The sequence below is a fragment of the Rhipicephalus sanguineus genome, unplaced genomic scaffold (genome assembly GCF_013339695.2).
Source record: "Rhipicephalus sanguineus isolate Rsan-2018 unplaced genomic scaffold, BIME_Rsan_1.4 Seq10902, whole genome shotgun sequence".
NCBI lineage: Eukaryota > Metazoa > Arthropoda > Arachnida > Ixodida > Ixodidae > Rhipicephalus > Rhipicephalus sanguineus.
Genome location: NW_023614303.1, coordinates 1 through 19,827, shown reverse-complemented (window position 1 = coordinate 19,827; position 19,827 = coordinate 1). Strand labels below are relative to the sequence as shown.

General features: G+C 44.0%; 1 pseudogene; it reads right to left on the bottom strand.

Annotated features, from left to right (window-relative positions):
• Nucleotides 1–9,498: 9,498 nt before the first annotated feature.
• Nucleotides 9,499–11,205, bottom strand: LOC119376086 (mitochondrial import inner membrane translocase subunit TIM44-like; annotated as a pseudogene).
• Nucleotides 11,206–19,827: the final 8,622 nt, after the last annotated feature.

Genomic DNA, 19,827 nt, shown 5'->3' with positions numbered 1-19,827 from the left:
CCAAATTTATGTTGGAAAGATAAAACATTTTGTACCAAGACAGTGGCAAAACACTCATTCCTCTGCAAATTTACCTGTTGCATTTCAGCTTGGTGACCACAACACACAGAAACATGAATAAAATACCATAGACACATTACAGAAACACTTCTCCACCGTAATGCAATATCCATCCATGATTGACGATTAATCATTGCACAAAATGCCAGATTGCATGGTTTGATCTTTATAATTAATTCCATGTTCACAGAGCTCTCTCCTATTTTGCAAAAAGAACAAGAAACAGCTGGGGAGGTTTGCTACATCAAGGGTGACCTTTCAGTGTCATGAAATACCAATACACATCAGCAATCAAGATCTGGTGTCTACCACGCCTTCACACGCATTGTAAATTACAATCAATTAGACACCATTTGTCCTAGATTCTTCACAAATACATTCACACCACAATCTTGTGTCACAAAGAATTGAGCACCTATGTCATCACCTTGGAAACATTTGTGTTCATATACCCATAAATGATGCTTAACATGGTATGATGCACTATTCTCTCAATCACCTTGTATCACAATGTTGAAAAGGGCTGAGAATTCTGTGGCATGTGATGTATCTCGTCAATGGATAAAATATTTAAGCACCTAAATTTAAAAAATCTTTTTCTCTTAATGTTTTGTATGCTCCAAACTGTTTTTTATGCAACCTTCAATAGGATAAAACTGTTCCCATGCTGTCCTACACAAAGCCTCCTGGGACTAGACAATCTGATTACCATAACTTTTAGCCCAGATAACAGTTCTAGTGCGTGCTGGAAGAATAAATTAAGTTGAAGTTGAAAAAATGTGGTAATGAAAATGTCAAATCGCTTTGAGAACTTTGGATGAAAACTTATGCAAGTCTAGCTTACATAAGGGCTTCACAGGACACAATACTTGCTTTTGTGGATGCAACATTAAGTTGTAGTGTCAATTAAAGAAAAAAGAACTAAAATGATTAGCCAAGGTTAAGAAATAGAGATCAAATCCAAAATCAGGTTATGTTGGTAGTCTTTTTTCTTGGTTGCAACGAAATCGTGCACTATGAATTGGTAACTGAAGGTCAAAACTGCCAATGCTGCGTTTTATGTGGAGGTTGCGAAGTGCCTGAAAGACTGCGGGAGTTGTGCGTAACATTTTTTGAAAATGGCCACCGGATTCTGCACCGCAACAATGTCCTTATCAGACTGGATAGACAGTGCAAGACTCGTTTGCAGACATTTTTATCACTGACATTGAACACCATCCCTACTTTCTCGATTAGGCCATACACAATTTTTTACAGCGCAGCTGTTAGAGGATACTACATAAAGGCTTTTGTAAAATGATGCTGAAGGATTGCGAAAATGTATGGTATCAAATGTCAGTCTAGGAAGAACCAGTAACAGGAGCCTATGTGATGGTTCTGAAGCGTTCTTATCACCGGGGCATCAGTGATGACCTTTCACTGAGCAACACAGCAGTATCAGGCTACTGGGGAACACAGCCACATGCTGGCATAGATAAGAACCAGCACACAGGAACGCATGTTGGATATAATGACGAGCACAGAAGCACTCAGCTTCAATGTACTGAAACACTTCTAAGAAATTACACTAAAACAAAGAAATATTAGCAAAGATTTGGTAGGCTTCAGGCCGGGTAATAAGTATATTCCTAGGACACCAGAAGGGCGTGAGAACTGGTGCATACAGCTTTGCCGTGTCTAATGTACAGTACTTACGAATTGAAAAGCGGCATCGTATTAGTACAACGGTTTCTATGAGCAATTGCTTTTGATAACCACGTAATGTCGCTGCAAATCTGGCTGCTAAAGGAATGTTGACTCTGATGTAAGTGTTCCGAGTCAAATTGCGTCAATACGACACGAGCTGTATATGCTGAAAATGAAAGTGTGTGCATTAATTAGCCCTAAATTTTTGCAATTCAATCCGTGAGTACTGTACACCTGGTAGCAAAGGTTTACAGCACATAGGCTTCCCTGCAAATATTAATTTCTGCTCTGTCAGTGCATGATGCTTCTAATATAGTAGGTAATTTTATAGGTCGCAAGAACTACAAGCTCGAACATTTAATTGGAAGCTATGTTCCCAGACCAAGTGGGAATATAGCTTTCTTGAAATTTTGCATTCGATAAACTTTTGCCAGAGGGTGTATAGGTTGCTTATTTAGGCATTCTGCAAAGGTACTTTTCTGCTCCCTAATCGAAAACTGCTGCTGTGGGGCTCTGATTAAGGGATGTAACAATGGATGAAAAGGAAGTGACCTCACTGCTGAAATGCTCATGAAGGCTTCCACGCAATGGAAGAGCATTGTCTTTGGTGGGCGTATTTTGCAAATGAACTCAGTGATGAACCTGAAATTTGAAGTACTATATATATGTTCTAAACACTATCATGATCTTTTCGTACAGGCAATCGTTAAATGTGCATGATAAAACATTGAAGTGCCCAGTAGGTAACTTGATCATTCATGTTGAGAAGCAACCGATGAGTTCAGTGGAAGGCAGATGCTAGGCTCCGAAACCTAGCACCTTTTGATGAATTGATCCTGAAGAATAGTAGCCAGGGCAAACCAGTGAAAATCACATCGTCTGAAGGGCACTGTTTACAAGCAAACAGTGGGGCTTTTTGATCTATCATTCTCAAGCGGCCTGAAAATTACGGGGAAACGTCCCAGTCATGTTGTCAGAAGACTGAGGCTGCCAAAAAGAGATTGAGAGGTTTGCTCCACAGCCACGTAATCTACTCATAAGTACACAGTTAGCCCGAGTTACCCACAAGAAGTTACCCTGCTGTTCAACTAGCTTTTCTACTGAAATTCACTTCACAATGCTGCTGAACGTATTGACAACAAATAATGTATCTGAAGCTCTGCAGAAAAGTGATGATTGACACCGCCGTCAATCATCACAGAATAACAAATAGGTGGGCAATTTGGTTTGGGTTCGTAATGATGTAAAAGACAGCACTAGGACGAATACAAAAGAATAAGAAAGAACACAGGACATGCGCTGTACTCACGAGTACAGTGCACCTTTTTGTATTTGCCCGAGCGCTGCCTTTCACATCATTATGAGTCAAACATGAAACCGTCAAGGCTGTTGAGGATGCACAAAAATCACATTGAATGGCTTATTCGGCATTTTCATGCATCAGAACAGTTTGCTATGTAATGACGTGACGAAAATTGTAAACAATGGTGCAGATTCATGGTATGTCTGAAAACCTCCTTATAAAGGCATGCAGGTCCATGTAGCAGTTTTCCAACAGTTATATTCCAACAGTTATTTTCATTTTAAATATTATTGCATAATACTACAGAATCTTGAAATAATTACCTAACAACCAAGGCAGCAAGGTGAAAGGGGATAGACTTCAGACATAAGAAAGTCACTTCACTCCTGTTCAAAACAGAGATCACCCCAGGTAAGTGCAAGACGGCACAACATGAACACTTGACATGAACATGAGTGAGAAAAAGAAACCAATGGTACTTAAAAGGCACATCCTACGTGGCTTCAAACAAGCGGTAGCATGCCCACAAGCACACACTCGCACAAAATGCTTGAGCTGATTGGGTAGGCTGGGGGTTATGACGTTTGTGCTCCAAAAAAAACTAATGCAAGACAAATGACGCATGGCTAAACAAGTGTGAGCAGAGTGAGCTTTCATAAACAATAAACACTAGAAAGAAAAAAATAGAAGAAATTTTAAGTACAACGGAAAGAAATAGAAGAAAAGAAGAACTGTGATAGCAATTCAGCACTGCTTGTGACACCTGACGACCACCTAAGACCACCTGATGACAGCACACTGATTGGCATAGGTCAATGTGCTCACTCACATGTACAGTACTCACGGATTCAAATAGGACAATTTAGGGCTAAGTAACGCACATGTTTTCGTTTCTACCGTCTTCATTTCGGGTCATGTCGCCATAATTTCGACTCGAATGCGTACACCAGAGCCAACATTATCTTTAGAGACAAGATTCGTCGCGATATGACGTGGTTATCACGAGCAATTGCGCACAGAAGTCGTTATACTAAAAAATTTGATGTCGCATTTGAATCCGTGAGTACTGTACACCCTTGCAATTTTTTAATAATATCACGTGAGCATTGACCCCTGGACATGGTGGCATCTAACATAGGCTAGAAGTAACGAGATTTCCTACACGATGTGCAAGCGCAGAGAGCACACTCGTGTGCGAGCACCATCTGCTGTTGCTGTTTGCTTAGAGATGCATACACACTATCAACCTTATCTGTGTGATCATGTGTTCAGAAAGCCAGTGTGACACTGATCATCATACCACTGAACTCGTCGTTTCTTGCTGATAATAGAAACAACCGTATCCTGGGGTTGACGCTGGCATGATATTATTAAAAACTTGCAAGGATGCACACACAGACTCCTAATTATTCTGTACTAATTTCACAGGTGTTAGATAGTGTGTCAGTTATTGACGACTGGTGTGGGTGGCATGGGTGCATTAACTGGGTGGGGGGGGGGGGGGGGAGAGCAAACGCAATGCCCTACCCCTCCCTTCCTTCCCAATTTCTCAAAGTGGACATTGTCAAATACACTCCGGCAAATAAAACAAGACTACATCTAAAAAAAAAAAAAACAACACTAAATCTCTGCGTTTAATGTCTCAGATTTCAAGGTGCATTTTTCGTATTTTAGCGACACTGCCCAATGAAATTTCCTGAAACTTGGTATGTTAAGTCTCTGGCCCCCTTAGAGGACAATTCTCTTCATTTTTAGCGATTAGGAACAATGTAGGTCCTAGTAGGCGCCGTCAAAATCTATGATGTCATGGCGATTAGTGCTTCAAGGTGGCGTCCCATCCACATTTTCTTTTTGAATGTCTGCTTGCTTACCAAGTGTCTTCTCGCGGTAAGCGTGGTGATATTGACATTGTGAAAGAGTAATTTAGTAATACGAGAAAAGTCGGTTTTTTCTTTAGTGCCCCTTTAATTTTAATAAAGGAATTTGTTCACATTTATCATTCATCTAGTCTCACAATGTATTAACCCTTCCGTGACAAGCTGCTTCCCCGAATCCTGACCAAGAATAGATTTTTTTTGTTGTGGTCCTCCCTTGCCGAGATGTCTTAATTCCTTTTATTTAGTTATTTATATATGAAAAACATGAGAAGGTGGCGACCATAGAGCTGGCTATTCCATCAACGTGACATTAATATTGAAGAATAACAGAAAACAATAAAAACTAGCTCCTCGTTTTGCTGCCCAATGTGACATGTGCTGCAATCTACAAGAACAGGGCAGAACACTGAGACAGAGAAGGCTCGTCCATGGTAGTGCGAAATATATAACACCACCGACAAGCCAAGCTCGCCTCTGGTTGCTTTTACCAAAAATACGTGGACAAGCACAGCTCATCCATGGCATGGAAGGATTTGCTCACTTAAAACAATGAGCAGTTCAGTGTTAAAGGGCCCCTAAAGCACCCAGAGGTCGAAATTTAGTTGTGGTGGGACAGTTGTGCACAAGCCTCCAACGAACGCGTAGCCGTGAGAATTTTTTGAAACGGTGCCGTAATAGCAAAGCTACATGTGTTTGATGATTGAAACGCTGCGATCGCTTATTTCACTCTTTCCTTCGCTACCCTCCACTCAACACCCTCTCGTCGGCTGATCTCCTCTCCCAAAGCTGCTATACCCTCCTCGCCGAGTGCCCTTCGCAATCTCACGTGGCATACCGTCATCGCTGACACGTTCTTCAAAACAGCAGGCACTTCCGGTTGCCACGACTCTGTGAACTCCTTGCTTCTCGGCTTACCGCCGTTGCTGCCGTGCCGACCCATGCTCCTACAAATCGTGCCGGTATGGACCCTGTGTTGCACGCATGTCTTCAAAGGATTGCCAACATGATGGACCCGTACGGTGACACGTGTCGCGTCTTTTCGTTTTTCCAGTCACTGCTTTGCAGCCAGGCACAGCACACTGATGCGTGAAAGCCAGTTGCTTGCAGACTAACCGGGAGTCGTACGTTCTTGTTCGACCGTTCGCAGCCTCGCCTGCGCACCGCATCACAGATTCAACATGTTCACGTCACGCACGTCACTAGTGAGGCCGGAAAGGCCCGGAGAGGAGAAAAGATTGTTTCTTGGAATTTGTGGTGCGCCCGCTGCTTGTAGCGCTGTCACGTGTGGCATCGTTGATCATGACGGCATTCTGCACACGATGCACGTTTACTCAAAATGTTTGAAAAAGTATTGGAGGTGGTTAGGGGCCCTTTAAGGTTCAATTATGCAGTGGGCACAATGCTCTATGATATGCTGCTGCTGTCATGAACATGCTGACAAGCTGTTCCACTATTTCATTGCTGCCACTGTTGTGCCCTATACAACTGAGAGCAGTTGTTTTATCACTTACAAACTTCTTAGCTATATTGATGTCTAACTGTGAAAGCTTTTACATGCATTTGCCAATTAAGTAAGCCTGACAGCAATTTCAGTTTGCACCAAACAGAACTCAACGTAACTGTCATACTTAATGCTGCTTGACAAATGAGAAAATAGTCAATATTTGGTTCAACATTCGGGGTTCTTTTCCTGCATTGTGTTCCTTTGCAAATTTCACTGCCTAACACTCTAACAATCAGGGCGATTCCCCTAGCTTTCCAATGCAGTGTTGGCCTTAAAGCTTAATTAAAATGTAATTAATCTAAATAGTTCACTTAGCGAACACGTTGTAATAGCTTTTCTGGCACGTTATGCCCACCTGGACCAATAATTTATCTACGGTGACGGTAACTGAGCAAATTACTTCATAGGACCCGGCATGTGAATGAATTCAGGAGATGTAGAAGAGGGGACCTGCGCCTTAGTTGGAGTGAGTGCTGGTGAGTTTTGAGTGGATGTGTATGCCAGTTAATGTGAGTTTGAAATAAGGCCATCCAAGTCATTTTGAGGGAATGTACAAGTAAATGAGCGGCTGGTGATGTCTGAATCAGCAGTGGTGTTTTGAGTGTACACAAGTACATGGCATGTAAAAAAACTTGGGAGGACACTTGAGCTTTGCCTTCAAGAGTAGAAATGCAACAGCGTATTCGGGCTTCATTCGCATCGGCTTCTCAATCGCTAGCCTGGCTTTGTTTCTTGGTAGACACCTCAACCATGCCTCTAGGAAAGGAACGTCTGCGTGCAACATTTGCTGTTACAAGTATTATAGAATGCCTACTGCAAGTACAGTTGCCCACTATGCCATAATTCTTCCTCTCGCAAACTGGTGATGTGTCCCTACGCATCCGAAAGGGAACACACATGCCCGCACACTTTGCTGATGCTATTGCTGATAATAATGATTATTATGCCCATGTACTATGTAATTGGTGGGCCTTTAACCAACCACTCGTTGCAAAATTCACGTTTTGACACCTGGTGCGATTCTACGCTTCAGCCAAGCAGTATTACATGCATTAAGGACACATCCTCACAGTACATGGCATTTGTATAGGGTTTTTTTCCAAGACAGTTTCAAGCACAGGCTCTGTTTCAGTTTCAAGCACTGGCTCTGCGGTAGAACACCTGCTTGCCACGCAGAACGCCTGGGATCAATTCACACTCACGGACAGCACTGATTTTTAGCTCACAACTAACGACAATGACACCAGAATTTCTGCGAAACAAGCTCTTCTACACTATCACGTTAATATCAGTGAGTGAGCACACATTCATTCGACTGACCTATGCCATTTGGTGAGGCCCCTGCGAGCAAAGAAGACTCTCTGCAGCCGCTTGCAAGTCTACGTTGCCAGCCCGCAACACCCAAACTGGAGTTCCTGCGTTTGGCCAGATACAGAAAAAATACATTTCAGAGGCATAAAAGCTATTCTCATCAAAATATGTTTTTCTTAGGATTCCAAGTTATGTACATATCTTACATTACTGTCAACCACTACACTTACATAATGCTACGATTTCATCAACAGAAACATTCAAGGTAAAGCATAATTTATTCCTGTATTTTATTATTGAGGGTGCATTGAAAAACTACGTATAATTCGTGAATATCCTCATCTGACACACGAAGCATTCTCGAATGAAGCCCTCAGACCAGATTATCTGGACAATTTGGCAGCAAGAAGTCGCAAGGCGTGCTTTCAAGTTCAAAACCAACTTGAATGATTCACTGATTGCTTTTTGATGTTAAAATTAGACCAGGGGATCTGCAATATTTTCAAGCTACCAGGCATTGTCTAACATGCAACCAATGCTTGGTAGATGAGTATTCTTGTATTCTCTGTACTGAGATGTAGTTGGCACAGCTAAGGAGCCAAGCACGTTGCCTCGTGCTCCGCATCTAACACTACAACCCTTTAGCCATTCTACTGCTAAAAACGACCTGGTTGACTAGCTACTGTGACAGCAATTAAATAGGCACTCAAGGCACATTCATGTTACCACTGCAGCACTGTCAGTGCATGAGGAGGGTTAAATATTCTGAAACGCGAGAGTTGTGCAGTGTTTGCCTGCAAAAAAATACAAAGCCTTCAGACGTACCCTCGTCTCGTTTGGCCGTGTAGGAGATCTAGGGTAGTGCTCTAAGACACTGCTACTTGCACTTTCTGCCAAGCGGGACTGAGACGCAAACAGTGATCCGAGCAGAACGGAGAGCACACATCAAGCTACAAATGCCGACGGTTTGCATCAGCACCATTTTGCGCACCATCGGACTGGGATGCCTGCAATGCCAGTGATATCACTCCTCACCATGCCAACATTTTGATGTAATAGCTGCTATGGCACTATTTCTCCTTTCTAATGTGCTGCACTAATGTGTGACATCCGTGTTTGTTACAACACTGTTCGAGGAGCTTCAGTACGTTGGTATACCTTGCTATTGCTTTCAACATGCCCTTTGGACATAACCACCCACTTATTTTTTAGCAACCTCTCAGATTTCTATTTCATTAGGGGATGTGTTTACAGAATGTTTCAGTGCAACATACGTATCCTGCGTGATGGCCACATTCATTGTAAACATGGCATAAATGGAGAAGTGGGCGATTATGATGTGTGGTGTATTGCGACTCGATGGTTTGCTTTCAGAGAGATAATTATTCACCAACATCAATAATTGTGCTGAATGTATTGATAAGAGAGATTTCCCCCTGCGCTGCATCTTTTAAATAACACTTTAATATGGAACAATGGGCAACAGGCAATAACAAGGGGTTTCTATAACAATGCATCGCCGAATTCTGGATGAGAATCTGACACTGATGAAATTATGATCACTGTTACATCATACATAAGGCTTCCTCTCGTACATATTGTTTCAAATTTAGTAACTGAAATTTAAATATGTATGACCATGAGACACTGTTCATATTAACATGAAGTAGCAATTCGATAAAAAAGAAAAGCATGCATTTTATGCAATAACAGAATGTTTCAACCGAAAAAAATAAAAAAACGTAGGAAATTGATCAAAATGTTCCAAGCTTATATTTTAATGCTTTGGTGAAAATATAGCTATTCTCTGAACACAAGCTGACGCTGTATTTGTAAACATCTGGCATGCCATTCGTAACAATCCATCATGAAATGAGGGATGGAGCATGATTGTGTGTGTTTGGCTCTCGCATGCCTCGCACGACGAGCAGCCAAAATAGTGGTATTATTTCGAGCATCAAGCACTGTACACACATCCATACTACTTAAATTGCAATGAGTCCTAATTTTTAAAAAACACAAGTGCGCTACATCTGAAGACTACTCAAAGCCACTGCGCCGACGAGGAGGCCGACAAGTCCATCAACTTCCAGGCAGCCTTGGGATCGAGCTCGTTCTGATCCCGGCAGAGAACCCAGGCGTGATGTATGCGCAAGATTTTCTCCGGTCGCCTTCGACCACTTCGCCTTTGCTGTTGCGCACCACGTTGATCTGCTGCGACTGAAAGGTAACAATAAGTACGGGCCCCTGCTCCATGATCTTGCCCATGGCTAGTCGACGTTCATCACATCGAGCACATGGGAGTCGTAGCGGTATCCCAGTTGGATGGCCTGCTTTATGGGCGTGCTGATCACGTTGAAGGGCGCGTCGTGGCACCAGTCGCGCAGAATCTCGAGGTCACCGCGAACCATGGCCTCGAGCAGGTTGGGGATGATGTCGGTCTCGCACATGCGCAGGAACTCGTTCTTGTCGAAGCTCGGGTCGATCTTGCAGATCTCGGTGAGCACCTCGGAGAGCTCGGTCTTCTGGAAGAGTCCGCCGAAGATGTCGGACACCTTGTCGGTGAGCGAGCGGGAGGCGCGCACCAAAGGGTTGTCACTTTCGTCGTAGCGCGTCTTCAGGTCGAACAACTTGTGCACGTACGGGTTGTGTCGCGGAAGTTCTGCCAGCTTTGGTACAAGCGGAGTCGCGGTGAAGTTTCCACGCCCGTCGCCTCCTCGTTGGGCGCGACGACTCGGGCGTCGGCTTGGCCCGAGCCGAGCTCGGAGCGCTTCCGCAGCATCTTCGGAGCCCTGTAGACGCGAGCACCGGCCGCCGCCGCTTCGTCGATCTCCGTCTTCACGGCTTTGATGCCCGAAGACACCGCCTGGAAGGCGCCCGACTTGCCCAGCTGATCGCCCTGCTTGGCTAACGTTTCCGCCGCCGACTTGGCCGACTTGGCGAGCTCTTCGGTCAGCTCTCGGCTCTTCTTGCCGATCTCGCTCTTCTGGGCTTCTTCAATGCCTTCTTTGATCTTCTCCTTGAGCGATTCGAGCTGCTCCATGATCTGCTGCGAGCCTTTCGCCGTCTCCGCTTCGATGTTCTCGTACTTCATCCGGGCTTTCCGTAACGCCTCCGACTGTTCGAGTTTCGCGGCTTCCTCGCGAAACTTCTTTAAACTTTCTTTCATTTCCTTTTTTGCACCATCTCTTGCTTGATGTTCTCGAACACCTGTCCGAAGAAACCTTTGCGCTGGGAGGGCGAGCTGTAGCACCTGACCCCGAGAGAACTACGAAATAGGGAAGTATTTACATTTCCGTTCCTGAGTAAGTGGACGGAGCAGATGTGCCGGAAGGCAGAGTTCGTCGAATTCAAACCGTACGACGACCGGGGGAAACGCACGGCACGAGAAACGCCGAGCCATGCTTGCGGCACGGCGAACGCCATTTTTGCCCTTGGCGTGATTCCCAACGTTGCTGGTCGAAACCAAAAACGCGTCTCTTTTAGCCAAACAAGGTTGCTTTCGGTTTCGTTTTCTGCATCGGCGTGGACTATAGTGGACCCATTTTTGACCGCGACTTCCAGTAATGGCGTCGGCGTAAATGCAAAAGAAAGCACATAATTTTGGGTTTAATGCTTACCGCGAAGCACCTGGCTACTTGATGTTGTCCGAAACAAACCGATGTCTCCTGTCATTAAGCCTGTCATCAATCTAGAATTTTGAACTCTTCGATGGATGTAAACTCAATTACTGAGTCTAGTACAATAAATTCAATCTTTTGAATACTGCGGCAACTTCTGTGTGTTTTATATTCAGCGCATCTTATTTTTCTTCGAATGGGAAGAAGTGGAAATGTCGCAGTGACGAAAATTATAGCCTTCGAGACTGGTCTCAGTCGCATTCTAACAAACAGGGTATAACAAATGATCCCACATATATAAATTCTTACAATTTTAAGAATCTCTATACGCTATAACACAATAACAACGCGGCGGCAAAAGTGTATTTCTGGATCAAAATTCACTTTGACGCATGCAGTACGCAAGAGCATAGCCTTTGAGACCTGAAGGTAAATCGAATCGAGCCCGAGTTTGGACGCTACTTATTTCGAGTGCCACAGAATAAAAACTTGTTTCGCTTCGCTATGTTGGACAAATCTAAAAACATTAAATATGATACGAATGTTTAAAACGTAAATGTTAACTCTGTTTGTATGCCTGCCGTAGGGAAAATGCAGGGCCTTCGAGATCGGCTTTAAGTACTTGAAGGAGCTGTCGCAAGGTGGGCAAGCTGGTGACAGAGGACTAACACAGGCGCACGCTTAATGTCAAAAAGTAGAGTGTTAAGAAAAGGATACGAAACAAAAACAGCAAAACAAAATGCTTAATATAGTTGAAAGTCACGTGTTTGGAATGCGCACATGACGTTAAGGCGGGTGTTTTAAAAACAAGTAGCGTACGAAATATTGCGAAGTCACTCCGTGCGTAGACTGCGAATCGGCAGGGAAAGAAAATTATTTGATATTGCTCCAATCATCTAAACAATATAAATAAAATAAGGTAAACATCTGTACACGTTCCTGTAGTAGTGTGGTGTGGCGGTTGAGTTCTCACGCTATGGTGTGGTCGCACAGGAGTGCGCTTCAGTTACATTAAGGCGAAAGCCTTAGATGCCTGAGAATATGCGAAAATTTACTGTTGGCGTCGTCGGTGTCAACGCGATGGATGCAAAAAATCATAATCACGTGGTACGTCCCCCTCTGACGTCACATATCGCCAAATGTGTGACGTCACCATAACGTCACATGACGTCATGTCATGACATTGTGGCTTGTTCAAAGGTGGGCCGATCGCGGAGGCAGTGCAAAATCACGTAAGTTGGAGATAGCTTTCGGAGGGCGTGGGGAAGGATGAGTATATCGTCTGAGAACGAGAAGAGATAGCTTTCGCCTTCGAGTCGTCTTAGGCGACTGCGTAAGGGATCCTGTGAGCTCTATTATTATTATTATTATATTATTATTATTATATTATTATTATTATTATATATATTATTATTATTATATTATATATTATTATTATTATTATTATACCTTTCGAAACGGCTCTGCCTCGGCACAGAGCAAGCGGGCAGGCTGCTGAGGTAATCATTTGTGGAAAGCCGGTGGAGCGGTAAAGTAAGGAACAAACCGAACGCGCCTTACGCAGTAAGCTCTACAAAAGCTGGCTCTGGGCGTTTCGGTAAGGTTCCAAACCTAATAATAAACTTAAGCTCCTCCCACAGCAGTCGCTGACTCAGCCACAGAGAATTGACATAGGCGTTCCATGCGATAGCGTTTGATCATTCCGTGGCGTCAAGCACTTTTACGTGATCAGGACATTAGAGAGAGAGAGAGAGAGAAAATTTGTAAGAAGAAGGCGGAGAGCTCAGCCTCAGCGCGAAAGTCCTTTCACTCTGCACAAGGCAAAATGGAAAGGAAAAAAAAATATTAAGGCAGGTTCGCACTAGTGGTGCCGGGCCTGAAGGAAGTTCGGAGCTGGGCAGCCTTCTTTGCTTCTCTTCGCTTTTCTCTTTCTTTCCTTTTCTCTCTTTCCGTCTTTCTTTCTTCATTTCTATTTTTCTTATTATTTTTCCCCTTTCTTTCACTCTCTCTCTCTATTCTCGCTTGCTTCCTCTTTTTTTCCTATTTTTGTACGTGGTTTTGCCTGCGTTACACCGAGCGACGACAGCATACGATAGCATACGACAGCTCGGGCCCCTAAAGTGCTCCGCACTTGATATGATCATCACGGCGCTCCAAGAACAAGAGGAAGAATACTTCTCCTTGGCGCTAGTGCGCGCTCAATATGCTACAAATGGCTATGCTATTCGTGGTTTTGCCTGCGTTACGCCAAGCTACGACAGCATACGATGACAGCATACGATGACAGCATACGACAGCATACGACAGGCCGGGCCTCTAAAGTACTCCGCACTTAAAAGAGCGATGAAGTATGATCAAGTGTGATGGTGGGTGGCGGCTTGAGCTAGTTGGTATGTCGTGATGATGCTATGGAGCGAGCTCGGGACAAGGACAAAGAGGCGCACGAAGGCGAGAGCTAACTTTCAACTAGGTTTATTGTGCAGGACACGAAAAGATAGAGGCGACAGAAAACACTTGACAAAAGGTGAGTAATGAAAAGAAGTCCAGCAAAGCAATAAATTCAATGGTCTTCTCCTTTGGCTTCTTTATTTGGTATGTTTTCGTTTTTGTTGTTTGAATTTATTGCTTTGCTCGACTTCTTTGCATTACTCATCTTTTGTCAAGTGTTTTCTGTCGCCTATATCTTTTCGTGTCCTCCACAATGAACCTATAGTTGGAAGTTATCGCTCGTCTTCGTGTGCCTCCTTGTCCTTGTCCCGAGTTCGCGCTATAGCAATAATCGTGACGGTGGGGACAGGAAGAAGTGAGGCGTGCATAAATTGATAGTACCTTTAGTCAACTCTAGGAAGAGCACAGGCGAAAGCCTACGCACCCGTGAGAGAAGTTCAGGGGAAAATGGAAGCTTGAAGAGATGAAAAGTGCTTGAACAGGGGTTGTCTCTGGTTCCAACGTTTCGGCACGTGAACTTGTTGACGAAGACAACCCCTGTTCAAGGATTTTTCGTGCTCTCACAAGACATACAGAATTTCGGATGTTCTCAGTCGGTGCATTATGCCCCCCCCCCCCCCCCCCCGCTCCCCGATGCTTTCTGCAACTCACCTGGTGTTGCACGCAGTCACGTACTGACTACGGTATCGACCTTCCATTGGCCAAGTGACGATGCCATGTGACGACGCCACAAATTAGATGGTTTGCGACGTTATGATGACGTCATGTGACTTTTGGTACACCGATGGACACTTCATTCGTTCGCTTGAGTATCACTTGACCTTTTACCAACCTTTATTACTCAGTTTTCATTTGGACCGTTCGTGTTGACGCCGATTACGCCGGCGTTCCACTCATGCGATATATGGTTTTTTTTTAGGCACGCATATTTTTTATACAACCCTATGCAGTCGGGCTACTGTCCTTTCTCACACGATCTCTGCGTCTAGGCGGATAGTTTGCCGCAGCTAAACAGCACCGATCCCACTAATTAACAACAACTCGTTATTACTTTTGAATTATTGCCTTCGGGGCAGTTCTTTATATAGAAAGTTGTAGTGGGTGACATTTATGGCATACCCTATTTTTTCGACATCGCAAAAGTTGCACGTGATTTCACATATTCGTTCCAATTTTAACGGCGATATCGAACGTGCTCGAGCCGGGCGCGCAGAAAAGCGACCACTCTGTCACGTCATACGGAACTACCCGTGACAACTTGACCAAGGAATGACGAAATTCAATTCTGAAGCGACTTGATATCTAGCTGACAGGGACACCAGCTTCAGCATACAATTTCCTTGTGCGCCCTTCACTAGAATACGCGTCAACCATGTGGCATCCCCACCAGATCACCCTTACTAATCTACGGAAGCCGTCCAGAATAAAGCAGCTCGATCATCTTATCATCATACTCACGATTTCAAAGCGTTTCATCTTGAAAGCAGAGCTGAATATGCCGCCGCTTGCTGTGCGCAGGCAATTTCCAGATTATCATTTTTTCATACCCTTTATCACGCTAACACATCATTGCCCGAACGCATATTTTACCGCCACCTCATACTTCTAGTCGCACCGATCATGCTTTCAAATCAACCCTATCTTCGCCCGTACGGAAAATTCAAAAATTCGCCTTTACCTTTATCGATAAAGGAATGGAATGAATTACCTTCCAGGATTGCTACAATAGCTGAGCCTTCTTTGTTTAATTCACATTGCTAACCTATTTGGAACCCTGTGACTTTCATTAATATTATGCTTTATCTGATGTTTACTCTTGTTGTATTGCTTGCCTTGTTACGTTCTACGAATTTCTGTACATAGCATTGTATTAACCTGCAATTATTCATTATCTGTAAAAATGTGTTCTGTTGTATGTCCCCCCCCCCCCCCTATGTAATGCCCTAGTGGGCCCTTAAGGTACTTGAACAAATAAATGAATAAATAATGAATGAAGGCTCGCCACGGCCGTACCCTTTCGTTAAAAGCGGCCGTATCTCACTTGCGCTAGCGGATCGCCTTTGTACTAGGGGTGTGCAAATAGTGAAATTTCCTCGAATGCGAATCGAATAGTGCCGAGTAGTAGCCAAAACATCGAATATCGATCGAATATTGAATACCCAAAATTTTTATGGAAAATTGAAAGAAACAACAGCGTAATGTTTTGATTCATCGTCATGGTGCTCAGGGCCCCAAAACCTTCTGGCGCCCGTTCACAGAAGCGTTTTAACTGCGCGCCGGAACGATGGACATTTCTGAACGGTGGTGTGGTGCGGCAGTGACACAGCGTGAACAATTTTTCCATCCCTTACAAAAATGCAGATTGAGTTTTAATTGACCTGGAACCGAGCATGTATTGAGTCAATTGCAGTCAATTCAACCGCATTGTCTATTGGTCAGCTCGGTACAGATTTAATTGACTAAAGGTAAAAGCGCCAATTTACTCACACTCTATACGCATTAATTGACTTTAAAAAAACTAAGTGTCAATTGACTCGAACTCAACGTATGCATTATTGACCGGCTACTGAGCCCTCTCAATATAGCATGCAGTGCTACCTCAAGTCTTATGTTTTATGCTTCTCTAGCTTGCAATATGACATTTCACTTTTTTTTTGCATCACAGAAGTGTAATGTCCTAATGTACCTGGATTTAGTTTTCTTGTTTATATAGAATAATATTCTATATAGTTACAAAAGCACCATGAAGCACGCATGTGCAGGGCATCTCCTTAGGTATAGGGCCAAGTTTCACCGCAGGGCCTCCCTCCCGGCCGCCCCCCTTTCTTTTTCGTTGTTGAGTACTAAAAAACAACGGAAAAACGAAAATTAAGCCAGCTAGGTGCTTTGATCGAAGGTCGCAAGATCGATGCTGCTGGTCCCCCGGCTGTCGACGGGGTAAACGGGAAGTTATCAGTTCTTTGAATGCAAGATCAAACGCTCTTCTCACCATGAATTGTCAAAAAACATGCGTAGCCATATGACACGCTATGACGGATCGTGTCGCGGTCAAGTGCGACACTTGCATTTGCTTCAATGATGCGTTAAATTTTGCCTTCGAGATTAGCAAAAACCGTTGATTCAATGTTTATCGGAATGTGTATTCAATGCTTTGACAAGCATGTCTTTATTATTATTACTTTATTAATATTTATTCATGAAAGTACGATAAAAATTGGGGGACGCTTAAGCTTCGCCTTTAAGAGCTGAACGCGATAGCGATATTCTGTTCCTACTGCGCAGTTCAAACACTACGAGGGTTTAACAGAATGCGCCCACTAAGGCGTGTGCCTTATGTAATGGGTAGCATGCTTTAAACCAGGAGCAATTATGCGCGAGAAACTTCTTCGAGTTGCGATGCTCCCACTACGTGGTCTTAAGGGAATACGCGCACTAATGTGTGCGCCTTTTGTAATGGGTGGCTGTCTTTAAACCACGAAGTCGTTATGATATTGGCATGGTGTGACGCCCTATGGCAATGTACACTTGTACCACGCAATACTACTGCGATATTACATCTCGTACTGGACACCTGTATACAGGACGCGTATTCTGGGAAGCATGAAAGTTACTTTCAGTGCAGCTCCAAGCAGAGGCGTGGCTGTGTGGTAGAACACCTGCTTGCACGCAGACGGCCTGGGTTCGATTCTCATTCGGACCCACATTTTTATTATTTTATTTTATTTGCAGCTTTTTCGATTTTTCGGTCACGGACATGATGATGATTTTTCGCTCACAACCACGGCCCCGACGCCGACAGCGCAATTTCTGCGATACGAGCTCTTTAACGCTGTCGCGTTAAAAAAATGAGGATCTAACACGTCGTGGTAGCCGGCTTAAGGCCGAACCATATAGAGCATTTCTGCCGGCGTTTTCCCGGCGTTTCGTACGCCGGCGTCCCTCGACGTCGACGCTACCGGTAACGGTGGCCGAAACGTCCACCTCTGGACGGTCCAGACATCACGGGCGGCAGCGTCCTTCAATGGTCGTGCATTTTCAAGCTGCTCTCCCCCGTGGGGGGAAAAGGCGCACCCTATTGTTCCAAAACTCGCCTGTCTGGTAAGTCGCGGGCGGTATTCTTTGCACGTTGCGGGGACCATGAGGGGTGAATAACTCGGAGAACACATGTCGCAAACTTTCACTGCACAGGTGCAAGGAGGCCCGTCTACTGTTGCGATCAAGAAAACAACGCGGGAAAAGATCAATCTGTATTTTATAGGGTGCTAATATTGCGCCATGAATACTTGAAATTTAGTTCATAAATAAGCTTCGCAATTTACTGGGAGTTACACCCGTGTAAATTTCTGACGGTCACTTTAGCTCTTGTTTTGCATCCCTCCGCGCCGCACTTTCTTCTTCAGATTGCTCACCAGTCGCGAGTGTGGATCGTCTTCATCACTTGCGATCTCTCTTGCTCTGATTTCGTGGACAGCGAGTACCGTGATTTACACAGGCTATCACGAAAGTGTGAAGAAGCTACTTCACTCATGTGCTGCAATTGTGGCTGTACATGGAAGTTTGTTTCGGCGGAACGGTTGTTCAAAATAATTTAGCGCCAGGACTAGTTTCGGTACGATAGGTAACTTCAGCATTATGTGCTTGCTTGCTTCTATGAGTGATTCTGAGACCGCTTCAATCCCTTCAGCGATAGGTATTTCGTATACAAGGAGCAGGCATCTAATGTTACCAGAATGGCCTGATCCGAGAGTGTTTGTGTTTTGTTAATAGAATCTATTATTCGAAGGAAATGAGGTGTATCTTGAACAAAAGACGGTAGTTAGATTGTATTTTAGATAAATGATGATTTAGAAATGTTGATAGCGACTCAGTAGGTGTATTATTGTTAGATACTAATAGGCTTGCCCGGGATTTGCGCGATAAGCAGTTCATCTATGGACACCTTATGAATCTTCGGAAGAAGATAGAAGCGGCCTGCTTGCTTGTTTTTGGGCATCAGAACCGGTGCTCAGAGTGTGTGATTAATTTCCTGGCTAGAAAATCCGTGATCGTATGTTATATGCTATTACTACATTCTTGAGTCGGCTCCGAGGCTAATTTTCGACAGTGCGTGTTGTTGCTGAGTTGTCTGATAGCTTCGTTTTTTATATTTTTCTATAGGCCAGATTACTATACTACCCACCCTTGTCCGCTGCTTTTATGACTATGTCCTTTCTGTTTGAAAGTTGTTCAAGACCTCGTGTTCTGCGTAAGTTAAGTTCTCGGCTTTCGACTCCGTTAGCTGTGCTCAGAATTTCCCTTGAGACTAGTTTTATATATTGATCTAGCTCTTGGCATTGTTCTGTATCTGGTGTCCAAGTGCTTGGCGGACGCAAAGAGTCATTGCTTACGTCTTCCGTATCTGCCTTATCAAAAAAGAATTCCTTGATGGGCAACGTCTTGAAAACTCAGTTATATCTTTGTGGAGCTCGTACTCGTTACTGCATTGTTTGTGGGACAAAATGTAAGGCCAAGCTTTGTGATATGTCTACCACTTCGCTACGGCGTTCTGGTGTTGGGCTGGGATTGCGGGGCTTTCTACCGTTTTTATCGTATTATTGAGGCCAGAGTTCGTAGCATGATTTTCTTTGCGCTTTTCCTTGATCAGCAATTTATCTTTTCTACTTTCTACGAACTGGGCAAGTTCTTCAGTTTCCTCTTCAATAGTTTAACGCTATCAAGTTGGTTGGTGATTAAAGCAAGTTGATTTCCGCAATGTTCTTTTAAAATCTATTAATGACAGACGCGCTTTAGAATGCTGTTCCATTTCGCTAATATTCAGGCGGTAGGGTACCAAGAACACATCTGACCTTAACTTTAAGACCTTTCGGAATTTCCTTTTTTTTTAACGTAGCTTCTTTATGACTCACCCAGTCGTCACAGTGGCATCTCCTCCCTCCCCCACCCCTTCTCCCTTCTGGTGGAGAGGGCACGAAGCATATACACACGATAGCTAAGGAAATCAGTTTCCAGCCTAGAAGA